This window comes from Artemia sp. Qi Xiang Cuo, chromosome 1 (genome assembly GCF_049724085.1).
Source record: "Artemia sp. Qi Xiang Cuo chromosome 1, ASM4972408v1, whole genome shotgun sequence".
NCBI classification, from domain to species: Eukaryota; Metazoa; Arthropoda; class Branchiopoda; order Anostraca; family Artemiidae; genus Artemia; species Artemia sp. Qi Xiang Cuo.
This window is the reverse complement of record NC_142794.1, coordinates 19,412,472-19,432,471: the sequence shown is the minus strand read 5'-3', so window position 1 is coordinate 19,432,471 and position 20,000 is coordinate 19,412,472. Positions and strand designations below refer to the sequence as shown.

At 33.4% G+C, this 20,000-nt stretch overlaps 1 protein-coding gene and 1 pseudogene across 1 annotated transcript in view; one reads left to right on the top strand and one right to left on the bottom strand.

Annotated features, from left to right (window-relative positions):
- LOC148956083 (mitochondrial import receptor subunit TOM70-like) overlaps positions 1 to 20,000 on the bottom strand; it is a 390,465-nt gene that overhangs the window by 100,556 nt on the left and 269,909 nt on the right. The gene's annotated exons all lie outside the window — the stretch shown is intronic.
- The window catches only part of LOC148956086 (ATP-binding cassette sub-family E member 1 pseudogene), a 56,630-nt pseudogene continuing 42,555 nt past the window's right edge, over positions 5,926 to 20,000 (top strand).

Sequence of the window (20,000 nt, the reverse complement as noted above, 5' to 3'; positions counted from 1 at the left end):
AAACTTGATTTATTATAGAGTCATTCTTGCTGATTGGAGATATTGTACTTTTATGTGTGAGTGTGTTTATTTTTGTGTTTCTATGGTGGGATTACTTTTTACTTTTACTTTTCGTTTGCCAAAAATAAAGATTTTATGAGTACATTGCTAAAATAACCCTACAACTTTCAGGAATTATTACGTAAGATTCTGTTTTCTAATTCAGGACTATAAGAACAAAGTTCTTAGTTTGTTAAATTTAGAAAATTTCTATTCATGAGATTTTGGGAGTATTTTCCAGAGTACCTGCATATATATATATAGTTGGCCTCCCACGCCCCTCCTGCCTAGTATTTCTTTATGTCTTTCTTTTGTATGGTTTTGTCGCTGTTTTTTTGGGGGGTTAACCAAGTTAATTTTCGCTATTATTATTCTTATGACGAGATGCAGATTTTTTAACGAGATGTCCTATATGTCCTATAGATATAGTTATTAGTACCTATGGTATGACCATATCATTCGTTTTTTGCCTGTATTAAATTCATTGTAAAATCATTTTAATGTGTCTTTTCTTCTTGCACAAAATGAACCTCATGGTGCTTTACCAGGATGCAGGGAATTTCAAACAGTTCATGGTAACGAACTGTAAGTAAGGAGTGACGCGGCTCAATAGTAACCGACAATCTAAAAATCAGAGTTCCGATAACAATAGATATATCAAAAGACTCAAATTTTGATGTTTATTCAAAATATATAAAATTCATCAAATTTAATGTTACCCATCAAAAGTTACGAGCCGAAAGTTTTTTTCTCTTTACACTAAAGTTTTTTATTGTTTTAAAAAATAAAGTTGTGAGACAGAGCCAAATTTTAGCGTAAATAGCAAGGCTTTGAGGAGGGGACAGCCCTTTTCATATACGGAATATTTTCTGTTCGTCTTAAGTTTTAATGTTTCTCCTTACTTTCAGTTAAAAATAACTTTTTTTTTAATTTAATTTCTGAATATTTTGAATTAATGCAGCTCTGATTTTGGCTCAACTTACATGAATAATTAAAACAAAATTTGCAAATTAATTTTTTTTTTTTGGCTAAATGGCTTTCTCGAAATTTTAATCTGACATAACTTACGAATTAACTTACGTAACGAGCTTCTTTATTCGTATATTTTTTTTACGTATATTAGGTGGTTTGCCCCCGAGTCAAAAACACGCTTTTTACGCAAAAGTTCAATTTTTTTTCCAATTCTTTAAGAATGACACCTTAATCACAAAGACTGTTAATTAGAATAAACACCTTTGATGAAAGTACAAAAATAAAAATTTAGCGTGAAGAGCGAGGTAATGACTAGGGGGCAAACCCAACCATATACGCAATAATCTCTCTTCGTTTTAAGTTTTGATGTTGCTCCTTACTTTCAGTTGAAAAATTTGTTTTTTTAATTAATTTCTGATCGTTTTTTAAATAATGCTGGGAAATCCGGCGCCCCCTTCATAGCAATGTCTCTTCCTCCATGAAAACTTACTCCATAGAAGGATAATCCCCACGTAACCCCTACACCCCCCCCCCTAACTACCAAAAAAAATTCCCCCCTGAAAACTTCTGTGTACTTCCCAATAACCAATACTATATGGAAACATTAGGCAAAGTTCATAACTTGCAGACCTTCCCCCGGGGACTGTGGGGATTACGTCCTCCTCAAAGACATATTTATTGTATTTTCCGACCATGTTGAACAAAATGGCTATCTCAAAAACTTTGATCGTGTGACTTTGGGAAAAAAATGTGCGTGGGAGGGGCCTAGTTGCCCTCCATTTTTTTGGTCACATAAAGAGCTCTAGCATTTTATGCTTCCGTTTGAATGAGCCCTCTTGCGATATTCTAGGACCACTGGGTCCATACGATCACCCCTGGTAAAAAAACAAAAAAAAAACAAATAAACACGCATCTATGATCTTTCTTCTTGCAAAAAATAACTTAGAGTTCGTTACCACGAACTGTTTGAAACAAAAATCAAACTTTAGTGTAAAGAGCAAGGTTTTGGGAAGAGAGCAGGCCCCCTCATATACGTAATAATTTCTGTTCGGTTTAAGTTTTAATGCTGCTCCTTACTTTCAGTTGAAAATATCCATTTTTTTTAATTTAATTAAAAACAAAGTTTGGATGAATTGTACAATATTACCTAGGGTCTAATCGGTTGTTAAAGTTACCGATCTAATGTTTCTCCCGGGATTGCCCACATAATGCACAGGGGAAACCGATATAATATAGAGGTTCTCAGTGCAATATAGTTTCATTTTAGACACATCAATCTAGAAGTAATATTCGCCACAGATTGAGCATGAGCCGACTACAATATTCAATTGAAATGGAAGCTGGCATTAGAAGGCTGTCTAGAAAAAAAGTTATGAAAATAATCAAAAAAGCAAATGGTAATAGTTTAGTTCTTCCATCCAGAAGAAACACTAGAAAATTCTGGAAACTACTTAGAAACAGTCTAAAATATCTAAAACATAATATATACAAACCCTCTTGTTTATATCATGTCTAAATGCAGGCCTTTTCCCCTTCCCAAATGTATAACCCAAATACACATACCCATTGTATTTTTAATAACGCGACTCTTCTTCTTGTTAAATCTTCTTCTTCGTCGTGTAAACAGGTGGTGTGAAGAAAAGAGTTGCTTGCAATCGTTAGTAATGAATCACAAGAAATGTTTCAGTAATTAGCAACTAGTATAACTAGCCTTCTTAAAAAGTACTGAAGCGCAGCTGTGCTTAGTTATGCATAGGTATATAAACAGGAATTTAATTTGAGGAAAACATGCCCCCCCCCACGTTGGACTCTGCCCGGGTGCATAGAAATATATCAAAAGTTGATACACAACCATATTTCTGAGTGAGAAAAGTGACTATTAAAGAATGTAGTTAAGACTTTTTAGCTTTGAATTATAAATATCTTGTACTGCTGATCTTTGTATGACTTTAGCCAATCATTGATTTCGTAGTATCTTTGGATTTAATCCAATTAATAAATTATAATGCGGTATCATTTAATTTTCGTAAAATTATTTTTTAAGTACATAGTCATGCAACTGTAAACTTTACCTATACTATTCTGTTTGTCTCTATAATTAAAAAGAATTGTTTAATATTGCAAGTCCTATTCTAATACATGAACCACCTTGTATGTTTTGGTATCTTTCTAGTCAGCTGCAGAAGTGTATGTGCAGAACTGCTACTTGACGTGGTCTAGTACTCTCTAAAACCCAATCGACCACCATTTATAAGTTTATTAGCGTTATTAATGGTAATAAATTTCATTAGTAAATTGAATTACTGGTAAAAATACTTCTGCATATGAAATCATAACTATGGCTAACAATCACTAGTCATAAATCTCTGCCATACAATTCAGTAAGTTAGAGCAATTGGAATTAGTCTACTTGTAAACTTTCTTAAAGCAGTCAACTGCTTAAGCAGTATATGTCGCAGCTCTGTAGCAGTGTTTGAAAAACACTGAAGTATTCCATTCCTTTCTAGCCTCGTTAATCAAACATGAGTTTTGCAATAATAACGATGATAAAAATAAAATGAATTGATTTTTAATTTGGATAAAGTAAGCATTTATGTAATAATGAATAAATGATCTCTGGTATCATCCTGGTTGTATCATTTAGGACTTACTTCTACTGAAAAAACTTCTAAGATGCTCAGGTTTTATACTGTTTTTATGCATTTTGGCTAATTCTTTTCTTAGAGTCTTATTCTCTATTTAAATTATTGAATTGTATCAATTCCAGATGTCAATCTCATCACCACAACAAATTAGTTTTGAACTAGATATAGAGACAGAAAATGAATCAAGTCAGTCAGAAGACCCCCTGGCTGATTCTCAAGTAACAGAAGAAAATAAAAAGCGGTATACTCTGTCCATGAAGCCGTTGTACCTTAACAAAGAAGGTTCGTTATTTTATTGGTAGGGATTTTTTTTTCGTGCGTAAAGCTATGTTTTTTATGTGATTGACTTAATAAACTTTTTCCAAAAAACAAATTTTTCAAAGAAAAGTAAAGAGCTTCATTAAGCTGAAAATTAGCTGAAATAAAGTCAAACAATATTCCAAATATAAAACTACCACAAAAACTATCAATAAATATATGCAACTCAAAACAACCAGAAATTACAATAAATAGCCCAGGCAAATTCAAAACAAGCAGAAATTACTAACATGAGTAGGGCTGATAACTCCCATGCATTCTCAAGACCAGAACATTATTTGTGCTTTACTCAAAAAACAAAAAACGAATGACCGTGGATTGTCAGTGTAATTACTTTGTGCTAATATTTGTTCCTTAAAGCTCGGATAATTTTTTATTGATGAAAGTAAAAACAGTGAAAACATTTGAAACGTATTTTGTTTTATTATATTTCGCTGAAGACTGTTATTAGTCATATAGACGAAACTTTCGCTTAGGTTGTATTATAATCAGTGTCTTCAGAAATTACTCATTAAATTTTTATATTTTGTATGATAGAAAAACGGTGTGGTTTTGTCATTATTTATACCCACCATACATTTTTGGCAAAAGAGTCCTTTATCTTGGCGACAATGTAAAGCAAAAATGAAAAAAAAAGTGAAAAAAGTAACTATTTTTCAGGTTTTCTATAATTAACTTTGTGATAAGACTCAGTAACAGTAGATTCAGGGTTCACCTGGGCTAGTAACTCCATTTATTATCAAGCATATCCAAACCAACAATCAACAACCAGCAAACAACAACATAACCATAAACCAACAATCACACCCAACAAACATGACCAACAACCAATAACCCCAACAAATATAACCAACAGCCATATCCTTCCTCCCCGGACATACAACCGCTCCACATAAATAAAGAAAAATGTTTTTACTTGAAGTAAAAAATTAATAAATGTAAAGCTTCACCAAATGTAAGTTAGCATTAGCTTTTGGATATTTGACTAAATAACACTTTAAATTATTGTTTAAAGAGACAAGAGAGCCCCTATTGGAGGCATAATCCACACTTTAACACATGGTACATACAAGAGAAAACGCAGAAGGCAGTGTTGTAGTTCGTCTCACCGGAAGGTCAAAAGCAGATGGCGTTGTATTGCTTTTTTATTAGGGAAGGACTTGAGCCTCTTTATCAGTTTTCAATTATCTTTTGTGCAGCCCATAGTCTTTGGTGGAGCTGCGTAGACCTAGACCTAGACACTGGATATACCCTATGTGTACACAATTTATATTCTAATCAATATTTATATAAGGGTTTCTTCTTCTTCTTGTTTGGATTACCTCGTTACCAGAACCAAATTCCGTGCCCTGCGGATCGTGGTTGCTTGTGGTAGCTGAGATTGAGCTACGTATCCCGTATTATCAAGCAGAGAATAATCCCACTGCATCGCCACAGGAGAAATAGATGTTTGCTTCCTGACAAAATCAGAACCTAAGCAAACAATCTCTAAGGGATATTTTAAGGTCTATTAAATATAAAAACGATTTTTATCAAAATAATTTCTAATTGCGATTGGAATTCAATACCGAAATGAACGGCTCATAGTAAGAAAAAACTCAAAACAAGTTTGAAAAATATATGGCTAGTGGGAACAAATTGTTATTTGTAGATAAGTTTAGGAGTGATAGCCATTATCTCTAATAGTCTTGATAGTAAAATGTAATTTTGAAAACAAATTTATACGAATTTGAAAAAATGGCCTTAAACCCAAATGACGTCGGATTAAAATCAACACTAAGAGAATCTAGAGTTGTGAAGTTATATTTTACCTAGCTGAGCCATCAAAAAAATAATTTAAACATAAATATCGATGATTGATAAATTATTACTCATCTAAAAGTCCATAGAGACAGAGAGTTCTTTAATGCCTATTTTTGAAGGAGCTGTATTTTTTATGTATTTTTTTAAGGTCAACGGAGTCCTGTAAATCCACAGGGTGCAAAGTAATACACAAGAGAATTTTTGAAAACAATGCGAGTTTTACCTCTGGTCAAAGTATCTCCAGAAATTCCTACTGTACTGTCTGCTACTGGTCTATCTTTGAATGTAATTATTTTTTACTCCTTTTTTATGCCTTATGATCTGGTTTATTGTATAATATTAATTCTCTTGGTGTAAGTGCTACAAATTTTGAGTCCTGAACGATATCAGTGCAGTCTACCTATTCCCTTATTATCTACCCAGGCTTAAATTTTAATCTTCCTCACCCCTAGGCCCAAGCGTCTTGGCATCCCTAGGCCCAGGCAATCTTTTCTTCGGTGACATACAGAGATTTACAGGGAAATCTTTGAAAATTCGGGGATAGTGGAAGCCCTGAACAGAAGGCAACTGATGAGCCAAAAGTAATCCAAGAGAGAGGTGATACCGAGGTCTCAGCTGTCATTCTTGGGAGACATCTGACAGTTCATAAGTGGCTACGGAATTCTTGTGTGGTTTTAAAATCACTTATATGTGAATAAACAGTGGAGCAGCAAAATACACTGGACACTTTGACAATAAATTAAGTCAGTCCAGTTTGTTAAGAAAAAAAAATCGCTTAGTGTTTTTTTTTGCGCCCGTCGGCATTGTGCATCCTTAGGCCGGGTCAAGTGGGCCTATGCGTAAATCCTGGCCTTTACCTACTCTTATCCCCCTATAAGTCTAGCTATTCAGTCTAGCTATTATGTTTTGCAACAGCAAAACAAAGGATTATTGCTCAATCATATATATTTATTTATATATATATATATATATATATATATATATATATATATATATATATATATATATATATATATATATATATATATATATATATATATATATATATATATATATATATATACATATATATATATATATATATATATATATATATATATACATATACATATATACATATACATATACATACATATATATATATATATATATATATATATATATATATATATATATATATATATATATATATATATATATATATATATATATATATATATATATATATATATATATATATATACATATTATTTTTCATCGCTTCTGAACATGGGGTCTTGACTTACCATCAAAAAAGGGTCTTAGTTAGGCAGAAAATAGCTAATGAAGAAGGCACACAGTATTTTTAAGGCTTTATACATATAAGTTATTGCTGTTTACATTAATTAATAAAGAAAGTCCTATAAAAGAGTGATGAAAGTGAGAAAAAGTAGGGCAAATTTATATTTATTCTCATCATTCTTCTAGAAGCTGAGGTCTTGACTCTTCATTAACAAAGTATAGCAATGGATTTGAAAATAATTAATTCATATATACCACTTTCAGAAGTTTTACTCGTGCAATCTAGCGCTAATCATAATTATCCATAATTAAAGTTAGGTAAACATTGATTATAATAAAGAAAAGTGGAACCAAAAGCTATTAACTGACATTATCATTTCTTAGCCTGAGAGTAAAAAAAAATTAGTTATTCTGCACGAAGTGCAGAATAATTTTATTTATTGATCCCTTAACAAAAGTAAAGCAAACCTACATACAAGTGCAAATTAAAACTTATAAGATGAAGTAGGTTGTGTTAATAAATCAGTATGTAGTGAGGTAGCTAAGCCCAGATTACTAATTACTTTAACGGGACTAAGGGGTGGTTTACTTTACTTTTTACTAGTTTTGTTGTTGGTGAAACTAAAACTTGAAAAGCGAAGTTTGGATTTGGCTGACCTTTAAAACTCTTATATGCACATAATATATTTTAATTTTGAACTACGTTGAGTACCCCTCCAAAAATAATACCCTTCCCAAAGGTTATATTTACATTCAGCCAGAACCCTTATTGCTCCTTGGCTTGTAGCATATTGATGTACTTCATTATAGTGTTATATGGAAGTATGTCCCTGATAAAAATGTATTCCTCAAATGTTATATATATATATATATATATATATATATATATATATATATATATATATATATATATATATATATATATATATATATATATATATATATATATATATATATATATATATTTTTATATTCTGCCATATGCTCCATTGTTAAGAAGTGTGTTAATCTAGTCTAGCGTAAGGATCAAAGAAGTTCTTTGACTACTTATGTCAGATGTGCCTCAGTTGGAATGAATCCCCACCTCGAATCTCCGCCAACCAGAGATCAGTCCACTGAATCATCACTGGCAAAAAAATATGATTCAGTTGTATTTGATTGTTTTTGTGCAGTTCAATTTTAGCTGTAAAGTCTTATTATATCATATTTACGGTCAATCGTTTGGGAGTTCAAAATAGCCTTGCCTTTTTAGAATTGAGTAAAGGGTTTTTTATTTAAAAAAAAAAAATATGGTGGCATTTTCTTTAGAGTAATAATAAAAAAAAATGAATATTACGTGAAGATGAATAAGAAAATTTTATATTTAATATATCTTATAGTTTCGGCCTTATGATTTAGTGTAAGACAATTGTCAAAATAAGTTCTTTTAGACTTATCCCCGGCATAATTTGTTACTCGTCTCTGTACTTCGAGAGATATTTTGGTGTTTCAGGGGAATTTCTTGGGGATGTTAGGAGTTTTGATATGCTTTGTTCAGGGGTGTTGCTACAGTATTTTATTGGGTGGGGGGGGCAAGAGGGAGTGCTATAGTGAAGAAAAATTTCAACAAAATATTTTATTTCATTTCATTAGCATCAATCAAACTTAACTTTTTTCGTATGTTGTATATAATGCATAAGTACCGTGTTTCCTTCAGAAAAGCCTTTAGAACAGAGGGGCACCAAAAAGCCATAATATAGCATAAGGTCCTGTAGATTTATAGAAATTGTGTTTCTAAAACTCAGGGCAAATAGAAAAACCGAGAAGGCTGAAACCCAGAATTAAGGGGGATAAATTGTCAAATTCAGATATCTAGGTAGGCTATAGACCCGTCATATAGCTTTCAAAATGTTATATGTTCTAGAACCAAGGGATATGTAGTCCTTTGTTAAAATATATACAAATATTTTCGCAATTACCAGTTTTTTGTGCTTTAGGCAATTTATTGTCTTTTCATACTGGGATCAGTGATAGTGGGGGCATTTAAGGTTCTGCAACGCCCATAGAAAATTGTTTCAAGCACGCCCATTGCAGATTAACACAGGGAAATTAACATATGGTTGTTGGTTATGTTTGTTGGTTGATGGTTATGTTGTTGGTTATGTTTTTGGTTGTTGATTATGTTTGTTGGTTGTTGATTGTTGGTTTTGGATATGATTGTTGGTTTTTGTTGTTGATTTTGGATATGATTGTCGGTTATGTTTGTTGATCATGTTTGTTGTTTTTGGCTATAGTTGTTGGCTATGTTTGTTGGTTATGTTTGATGGTTTTGGATATGGCTGTTGGTTATATTTATTGGGATTGTTGGTTATGTTTGTTGGTTGTGATTGTTGGTATATGGTTAAGTTGTTGTTTGCTGGTTGTTGATTGTTGGTTTGGATATGCTTGATAATAAATGGAGTTACTAGCCAATGCCACCCCTGTTTCTATTTCCCCACTAAGTATTTCTATTAAAAGCCTCAGACGGCCATTTTGTAAGAAACCTCGTCTGAACATGCTCCCCAGGTGGTAGACTCCCCCAAAGTGTTTTTTTCTATTAAAAACCTCAGACGGGCATTATAGAACATGTCCAATATTTCCCCTCAGCAACCGCCATTTTTTAACAGATTAGATAAGTGGAGCTACCAGCCCCTCAATCCGTCACACCTTTGCAACTTTGTCTACGGCTCTATTAAAGGAAAAAACATCCGGCAAGACTCCCGTGACAGACCTCTCTCGACTCGAATGACGTCAAAACACACCCTGTTTCAAACACTCAGGTCTAATATGCTTTACGCAATTTTATATAACCTTGCGACAGGAACCCATGGGGAAATCCCCGCTTGTAACGTAACGACAACTCATGCCTTACCTAATGGCGGCACACACTTTATGTAAGGCCAGCACATCTTAGCAATGTCGGCATACATCACTGTTAGATTATATCCTTTTTGGCATATTATTTTGCGCTCGAAACATTCAACGCTTTTTTTCTTTAGTTGTTTCTTTTTTTCTTTAGTTATTGGCCCCGCCAGGACTCGAAAGGTCAATTTCCTTCCAATGGATTTGTGCCCTAACCGAGAAGACTAAAAAGCCATTCCTAAAATTTTGTCCTACTCATTATTTTCTAATATTAACCTATTGCGCGACTCCTGACATTCCCCATTTTTGGCACACACTACAACGATGTGTTACTGTCAAAATTTGGCAAGGTCTTGGAGACAATCACTCTCTAGGTAGTTTTCGTAATAAGAGACTAAGGGGTGCTTAAATTTTGTAAACTCTTTACTCAGCAAAAATAATAGATCTTAAAAACACAGACTTTTTAAATAAAAGTTTTATTATTTCAAACAAATTTACAAACAATATTAAAAACACAGTAAAAACAGTTAAAGAACACGACAGACAAAAAATGAAGTGTGAAAAAGGCTTATCGTAATATATGCCAAAGATTCATGTATTATAGAAAGGTGATGGGTTCCAAGCAACTAGTCCCAGAGGAAGGGGCTTGATATTAGATGCAAATTTTTAGGCATTATTGAGGTATTTTTGAGAGCCCTTAATGAAAATACAGCGTTTTCAGACAGGACAATAGGAAAGGAAAAAACAAAACATGAAAAAGCTTACAAAGGCATAAAATATAAACAATAACATGCATAAATTAAACAAGGATGGGAGGAGAGTGTTCCATGCAAGTAGTTCCAGAGTACGGGTGCTCTTGATAATAGAGTTAAATTTGTGTTATATTAAGAGCTTTTTTAACGAAATGCATCTTTTCTTAGACAGAGATGTTAGATTTCACTTCCCCTCTACCAAAGATTCTGTTAACACCTCCCCCCTTAATTTTAAGCTCTACAAAATGCTAGTCCATGGCAATGCATACCACCTTGGCAAGCGATGGATGGCATACAGCACTCCTCTCAAATAACCATATCTTCCCCAAGACATCTTTCAGGCATTTTCTATTAAATATTATGCCTTTAAATTCCTTGATTCAAGTTTTAGCAAGCCAAGCCATATTTATAACCGTGCAACTGAGCCCGTTTAAGTGAATCCTCGTTCAACAGAACCCCCAATTTTTGCCTAAACTCCTTTTGTCTCAGCCCTCGCGCAACTCAGGGGGTAAAAATATCGAACCGCGTAAATGGGAAATTCTCTTTCAAGAAATTATTCTTCCCAAGGTGAATATGCAATCAGGGAAATTACGAAAATACAACGTTTTGAGACAGGACTATGTGAATGGAAAAACAAAACATGAAAAGGCTTTCAAAGTGAAGAAATATAAACAAAAACATGCATGAATTAAAGAAGGATGGAAGGAGAGGGGTCCAAGCAATTAGTTCCAGAGGAGGGGCACCCTGTTAATAGAGTTAAATTTATGCTATATAAAGAGCTATTTTTAATGAAATGCATCGTTACTTAGACAGGAATGTCAGATTTCAGTCTCCCTCTAACGAAAAATTCATTTAACGCCTTCCGCCTTGTCTTTAAGCTCTAGAGTGTTCTAGTCCAAGACAATGCAAGCAACAAAACCACACTATTACTGCTCAGTAGCACCCCTCCGACATCGCCCCATCTTTCCCAAGACATGTTTTAGCCATTTCTTGTTAAAAATTATGCTTCAACCATTGATTCGTGGTTTCCACAAGCCAAGCCTATCATAGTATTCTCCGAAAAACTCCACACCGCTAAGACATTAGACACCAGCCCCTCTCCATCATCCACACTGGCACAATCCCCCAGCCCCATAAGACTTCTCCATCCTTTTCGCTCCAAAAATAAGCTAATGAATCTTATTAAACAGGGTTTTTTACTTGAACACCGAGAAGTCACCCATTTCTTTGCTAGAGAGTGATACTTCAAACAATTCACCCCACAATGGTACACCATTACTGCTCTGTGGCACCCCCTCTGACATCGCCCCATCTCCCCTTCAGACATCTTTCAGACATTCCTTGCTAAAAATTATGCCTTTAAATCCTGTGATTCAAGTTTTCGCAAGCCAAGCCCATGTTTTTAACCGTGCAACTGAGCCCGTTTAACTGAACCATCATTCAACAGAGCCCCCGAGTTAAAAAACACGACAAAAAAATAAAGGGTGAAAAAGGCTTATCGTAATATATGCAAAAGATTCATATATTATAGAAAGGTGATGGAGTCCAAGCAACTAGTTTTGGAGGAGGGGGCTTCATATTAGATGCAATTACTTAGGCATTATTGAGGTATTTCTGAAAGCCTTTAACGAAAATACAGCGTCTTGAGACAGGACAATGCGAAAGGAAAAAACAAAACATGAAAAGGCTTAAAAAGGCATAAAATATAAACAATAGCAGCCATAAATTAAAGAAAGATGGGAGTAGAGGGGTCCAAGCAAGTAATTCCAGAGTAGGGGCGCCTTTGATAATAGAGCTAAATTTATGTTATATTAGGAGCTTTTTAGATGAAATGCATCTTTTGTTAGACAGAGATGTTAGATTTCACTCCCCCTTAACCAAAAATTCATTTAACACCCACCTTATCTTTAAGCTCTAGAGTATACTAGTCCAAGGCAATGCATACCACCCTGGTATACTATGAATGGCATACAGTACCCCTTTGACATCGCCACGTCTCCCCCAAGACATCTTTCATGCATTTCTTATTAAAAATCATGCATTTAAATCCCTTGATTCAAATTTTCGCAACCCAAGCCCATATTTATAACCGTGCAACTGAGCCCGTTTCATTAAACCGTCGTTCAACAGAACCCCCAATTTTTGCATATTCTTGTCTCAGCCCTAACGCAACCCAGGGGGTATTTTTCAGCAAAAATATCAAAATGCGCAAAGGAGAAATTCTATTTCGAGAAATTATTCTTCCCATGGCAAATATGCAATTATGAAAAAATGCAAGTTTTTGCAATTACTATCAATTAAGAAAAAACCTGTTACTTCCATGAGACATCTGATAGTTTTAAGTAAAACTTTGTTAGTATTAAGGAAAAAGTTGTTACTTCAAAGAGAAAATTTGTTAGTGTTTAGAAAAACTTGCTAGTTGGAATAGAAAACAGCTCGTTAAAAGAATATGAGTTTTAGTCTTCCTTTACCTCCACAAAACGCAATTATGGCTTATTTTCAAGAAACATCAAGCCCAAGAAAGTATGGTGCCCGAGAAAAAAAAATCACAATCCCTGACGTTCTTACAAAGCATGGGGGGGGGGGTTGTCATCCTTAACCACCTAATTTCCAGAACTTTCAACTACTTTGAACAAGATGGCTATCATAAAATTTTGATTGGATGTGTTTGGGGAAAAGGTGAGCGCAAGGGCGGATTTAGTTGCCATCCAATCACTTTTGACTATCAAAAGAGCACTAATCCTTTGAATTTCTAGTCGAATGAGCCTTTTTTGAAGTTTCTATTACAAATCTTTCTTTAAAAACCTTATATGCCCCAGGGCACAACTTACAACCCTTGCCCTGAGGGATTGGGGTGAGTGACCTCCTCAAAAACATAGCTTCTATCTGGAAATAAACTACACTGAACAAAATGGTTATCTAAAAATTTTGATTGGACGTGTTTGGGGAAAAGGTGGGCGTGAGAGGGGGATTAGTTGCCCTCAAATAACTTTCGACTATTAAAAAGGGCACTAGACCTTTGAATTTCTAATCGAATGAGCCCTTTTTCATGTTTCTACGACAAAGGTTTCAATAAAAATCTTATATGCCCCCAGGGCATAACTTATAACCCTTGCCCTGAAAACTGTGGAGGGGTTTTCCTGCTCAAAGGTATAATTTCCTGAACTTTAAATTGTGTGGAAAAAAAGCCAATCTCAAAATTTTGATTGGATGAGTTTGGGGAAATGGTGGGCGTGGAAGGGGTGTTAGTTGCCTTCCAATCACTTTCGACTATTAAAAAGGACACTAGTCATTTCAATTCCTTATCCAATGAGCCCTTTTTGAAGTTTCTACAACAATGCATTCTATAAAAACCTTATATAACCCCAGGGCAAAACTTACAGCCCTTGTGCTGAGCGTTTTGAGTTGGCTGTCATCCTCAAAGACATAACTTCTAGAACTTTCAACTAAGTTGAACAAAATGGTTATCTTAAAATTTTGATTGGATGTGTTTGGGGAAAACATGGGCGTGAAAGGGGGGTTAGTTGCCCTCCAATCACTCAAATATTAAAAAGGGTACTAGCCCTATGAATTTCCACTCGAATGAATCTTTTTTTGAAGTTTCTACGACAACGTTTTCTCTAAAAACCTTATAAGCCCCAGGGCATAACTTACAACCCTTGCCCTGAGGGATGTGGTAGAGTGTCCTCCTCAAAAACATAATTTTTATCTGAAAATCAACTACGCTGAACAAAATGGCTATCTCAAAATTTTGACTGGATGTGTTTCTGGAAATTGTGGACGTGGAAAGGGTGTTAGTTACCTTCCATTCACTTTCGTCTATTAAAAAGGGCACAAGCCACTCCGATTTCCAATTGAATGAACCCTTTTAAAAGTTTCTATGACAACTTCTTCGATATGAAGTGCCCTGGTCTAAAGGAAAAAAATAATAAATAATACATTGTGCCAATATCGTTCTTATATACCCCCAGGGCATAACTTAAAACCCTTGCCCTGGGAGTTGTGGGGGAGTGACCTCCTTAAAATATATTTTTATCTGGAAATCAACTACGCTGAACAAAATGGCTATCTCAAAATTTTGATTGGATGTGTTTTGGGGACTGATGGACAAGGTGGGTTTGTTTCCCTCCAATCACTTTCGACTATTGAAGAGGGCACTAGCCACTCCAATTTTCAATCGAATGAGACCTTTTCGAAGTTTCTAAATCCTTCGATACAAAGTGCTCTGGTCTAAAACCAAGAAAAAAATAATACATAGTGCCAACATCGTTCTTTACTTAGGTAGCGCTATTGCGCTGCCTATGATTACTTATAGATAGTATTTGTTAATGGGAAACATACGGAACAAGTTTCATAAAGAAAATTAAAGAGCCTAATTAAACCAAAAATGAGCAGAAATAAAGTCAAATAATCTTCAAAGTAAAAACTATGGAGTCTAATAGAAAAACAAACGAAAAGATATGAAATATTTCTTCTATGAAAAAGACTATGTTTTTTAAATTAATTTTAAAAAAATGCACAAAGCAAGTTTGTCAAAGAATAGTAAAGAGCCTCATTAAGCCAAAAACGAGTAGAAACCAATTCAAGTAATTTTTCAAGCGTAGAACTACCACAAATAACCATCAATAAATGAATTAAACCCAAAACGAACAGAAATTACAATAAATAATCGATTCAAACTCATTATTAATGGCATCATCCTGAGAATATGCATACTACGATGATTTGAGATGCATACTGGACACACAATTTCTTCTGAAGGTTGGGCTCCATGTCCCCACTCCAGCACCCCAAGTCCCCACCCCATCCCTCCAACCCAAACCCTAAACAAAGTACAAAATGAGGATGAAATAAACGTGCAGGAACTGGAAGGTGATTTTCGTGATGAGATTATACAAAATGGTCACCATACAAACCCAAACGAGAAGAAGAAGACAAGAGAATTTTCGGTAGAAGATGGAAAAATTTATCCATCGATTCTGAATTTTTTCTAAAGAAGGGAAAAAAGTTATCCTTCAGTTCTGAGTCTGCCTAAAGACGAAAGAGTTCAACTTTAGTTCTGAACACAAATAAGTGAAGAACAAAAATAAAGAAGTTCCACTTCTGTTCTGAATTTTAAAAGAAGAAAAAAAAAGTTCACCTTCCCTTCTCGATATTTCCAGGTAAGTGAAAAAATGCTAAGGTTTATTCTGAATTTTTTAAGAATAAAAAAAATTAAAAAGTTCCATTTCCGTTCTGACTTTTAAAAGAAGGAAAAAATTCATCTTCTCTTCTGGATTTTTCCATGGAAGTGAAAAAATGCTAAGGTTTTGATTCTGAAATTTTCGAGAGAATAGTAATAGTTCCAATTCAATTCTGAATTTTCTAAAAAAAAAGCAAAAGAATTCTCACTTCACTTCTGAATTTTATCAGTGAAGAGAAAGAAGGCTCACTTCACATCTGAATTTTCAGTAGAACATGGAAAAATTTATGCTTCGACTCTGAATTTTTTCCGAAGAAGGGGGAAAAAATCCTTCAGTTCTGAGTTTTAATAAAGAAGAAAGAGTTCTACTTTATATATGAGTTTTTTCAATAAAGTGAAGAACGAAAATAAACAAGTTCCACATCTGTTATGAATTTTTTAAAGAAGAAAAAATTCATCTTCTCTTCTGGATTTTTCCATGAAACTGAAAATCTGCTGAGGTTTGATTCTGAAATTTTTCCAGAGAAGAGAAAAATGTAAAACTTTCTTATTATTTTTTCTTAGGTACTCTATCATCATTAAAAACATTCGGAATTTATCAAGTCCCTCAGTTTATTGTAGTCAAATATTGTAAACGTTCATTTTGCAAACGTATCCTAAAAATAATTGAAACATAAGAAAGCAATGAATAAAACATTTTATTTTAATAACGACATGTAGAAAATTAACATAAGAATATGTTACATACAATATTATACATTATTGATATCTTAAATAACTTTGGACATTTTGAATCTACTTTTTTACATGGCTTAGAATGACATGAAATATGCGTAAAACCATAAAAATCACATTTAATATTTTCAAAATAAAAAATGAGAATGATTTAGATGTGATTTTATTATTGTTAGTCGTGATTTTATTACTAGGAAAATAGCGTTTGTAGTGACAATTATCTTTTTCTGACTTGGAATTTTTTTGCTCATCGACACTACATAGTTTATTATATATTTTCAAATAGTATTATTATACATTGGAAGAATACACACATGCATCATATTTAAAAGAAAATGAGGATGGTATTCGTATGTCCTGACATTGATTGCTAAGTTGCTACTCTTGGTCCAAGACCAAAGGTTTATGGCATGGACTATTAAAAAGATCATTCATCAGTAATGATCTATGGTCTTGGCACTTGGTTTGCAAAGATTTGGGAACGTCTTAGCTGAAGCCTTATTACCACAACCAGGACATTTTACAACTTTTTCTTACATGTCTTAAAATGACATGAAATATGCTTGCGGCTATACCAGAGGTACTCTATGGCTGCTTATCGACACTATACGGCCACCTCGCCGGTACTCTATGGTTAATCGTCAAAAATACAGGGTTTATTCTATGTTTTTGATCATTATTGATTGGGCACTGGAAGGATAAACACATCAGTCTTTTATTTTAAAAAAAGTAAAGATGAAGTTTTTCGAGACATTATGTCTACATGATAGAGTTCTCGTAGTATTGAATGCTGACAGGCATACTGCATACTGCTGCATCAACATAATAAAAAATATCATGTCCCAGGGTCAGAATTTTTACCTCTGTAAAAATAATGTGGTAATAGACAGTGAAATCATCGCTAAAATAAAAAGGGAATTGGTAGATAATATCAACATGGAAATTAATGACTATTCTAAGAAAAGAAAACCATGAAGACAAAAATACGTGTCAATGAAGACAAAAATACCAATGATGAAATGTATGATGCGATTGTAGCCGATACCAGATTAAAATTCATATGTGACACCGAAATGGAATATGTGCCCTGCCACGAGAAAACATTATGAAGAAACCGCAAGTAAAATAAAAAGGGCTTTGACAGGCAATATCACCAAGGAATATAAAGATGAATTGATGAGAAAAAAAAGTTTTTACAACCTCGTCATACTTTTCACTGTCGATAATACCGATTTCATGGACTTCATCTGTTGGTAAACCTATGACAGTATCAGTAACGTTTGCTGATGCTTTTTTTTCTCATCAATTCATCTTTATATTCCTTGGTGTTATTGCCTGTCAAAGCTCTTTTTATTTTAATTGCGGTTTCTTCATAATGTTTTCTCGTGGCAGGGCACATATTCCATTTCGGTGTCACATATGAATTTTAATCTGGTATCAGCTACAATCTCATCATACATTTCATCATTAGTATTTTTGTCTTCATTGACAGTATCTGATGGTAAACTGTCGATGATACCAGAAATATTCATCGATGCTTTTTTCTTAGAATAGTCCTTAATTTCCATGTTGATATTATCTACCAATTCCCTTTTTATTTTAGCGATGATTTCACTGTCTATTACCACATTATTTTTACAGAGGTAAAAATTCTGACCCTGAGACATGATATGTTTTATTACGTTCATGCAGCAGTATGCAGTATGCCTGTCAGCATTCAATGCTACGAGAACTCTATCATGTATACATAATGTCTCGAAAAACTTCATCTTTACTTTTTTAAAATAAGACTGATGTGTTTATCCTTACGGTGCACAATCAATAATGATCAAAAACATAGAATAAACTCTGGATTTCTGACGATTAACCATAGAGTACCGGTGAGGTGGCCTTATAGTGTCGATAAGCTGCCATAGAGTACCTTTGGTATAGCCGCAAGCATATTTCATGTCATTTTAAGACATGTAAAAAAAATTCGTAAAATATCCTGGTTGTGGTAATAAGGCTTCAGCTAAGACGTTCCCACATCTTTGCAAACCAAGTGCCAAGACCGTAGCTCGTTACTGATGAATGATATTTTTAATAGTCCATTCCATAAACCTTTGGTCTTGGACCAAGAGTAGTAACATAGCAATCAATGTCAGGACAAACGAATACAATCTTCATTTTTTTAAAATATGATGCATGTGTGTATTCTTCAAATGTATAATAATACTATTTGAAAATATATAATAAACTATGTAGTGTCGATGAGCAGGATTATAGTACAACTAATACAGCCGCATAAATAAAAAAAATAAAAAAAGGTGAATAATTTTCCAAATCCAAAAAATTCCAAGTCAGAAAAAAGATAATTGTCACTACAAACACTAGTTTCCTAATAATAAAATCACGACTGACAATAATAAAAACACATCTAAATCATTCTCATTTTTTATTTTGAAAATATTAAATATGATCTTTATGGTTTTAAGCATATTTCATGTCCTTCTAAGACATGTAAAAAAGTAGATTCAAAATGTCCAAAGTTATTTAAGATATCAATAATGTATAATAATGTATGTAACATATTCATATGTTAATTTTCTACACGTCGTAATTAAAATAAATTTTTTTATTCATTGCTTTCTTATGTTTCAATTATTTTTAGGATACGTTTGCAAGTTGAACGTTTACAATGTTTGACTACAATAAACTGAAGGAGTTGATAAATTCCGAATGTTTTTAATGATGATAGAGTACCTAAGAAAAAATAATAAGAAAGTTTTACATTTTTCTCTTCTCTGGAAAAAATTCAGAATCAAACCTCAGCAGATTTTCAGTTCAATGGAAAAATCCAGAAGAGAAGATGAATTTTTTCTTCTTTAAAAAATTCATAACAGAAGTGGAACTTTTTTATTTTCGTTCTTCACTTCATTGAGAAAACTCATATATAAGTAGAACTCTTTCTTCTTTATGAAGACTCAGAACTGAAGGATATTTTTTTCCCCCTTCTTCGGAAAAAATTCAGAGTCGAAGCATAAATTTTTCCATGTTCTACTGAAAATTCAGATGTGAAGTGAGCCTTCTTTCTCTTCACTGATAAAATGCAGAAGTGAAGTGAGAATTCTTTTGCTTTTTTTTTAGAAAATTCAGAATTGAATTGGAACTATTACTATTCTCTCGAAAATTTCAGAATAAAACCTTAGCATTTTTTCACTTCCATGGAAATATCCAGAAGAAAAGGTAAACTTTTTTTTCTTCTTTTAAAATTCAGAACAGAAAAGGAACTTTTTAATTTTTTTTATTCTTAAAAAATCAGAATAAACCTTAGCATTTTTTTACTTCCCTGGAAATATCAAGAAGGGAAGTTGAACTTTTTTTTTCTTCTTTAAAAATTCAGAACAGAAATGG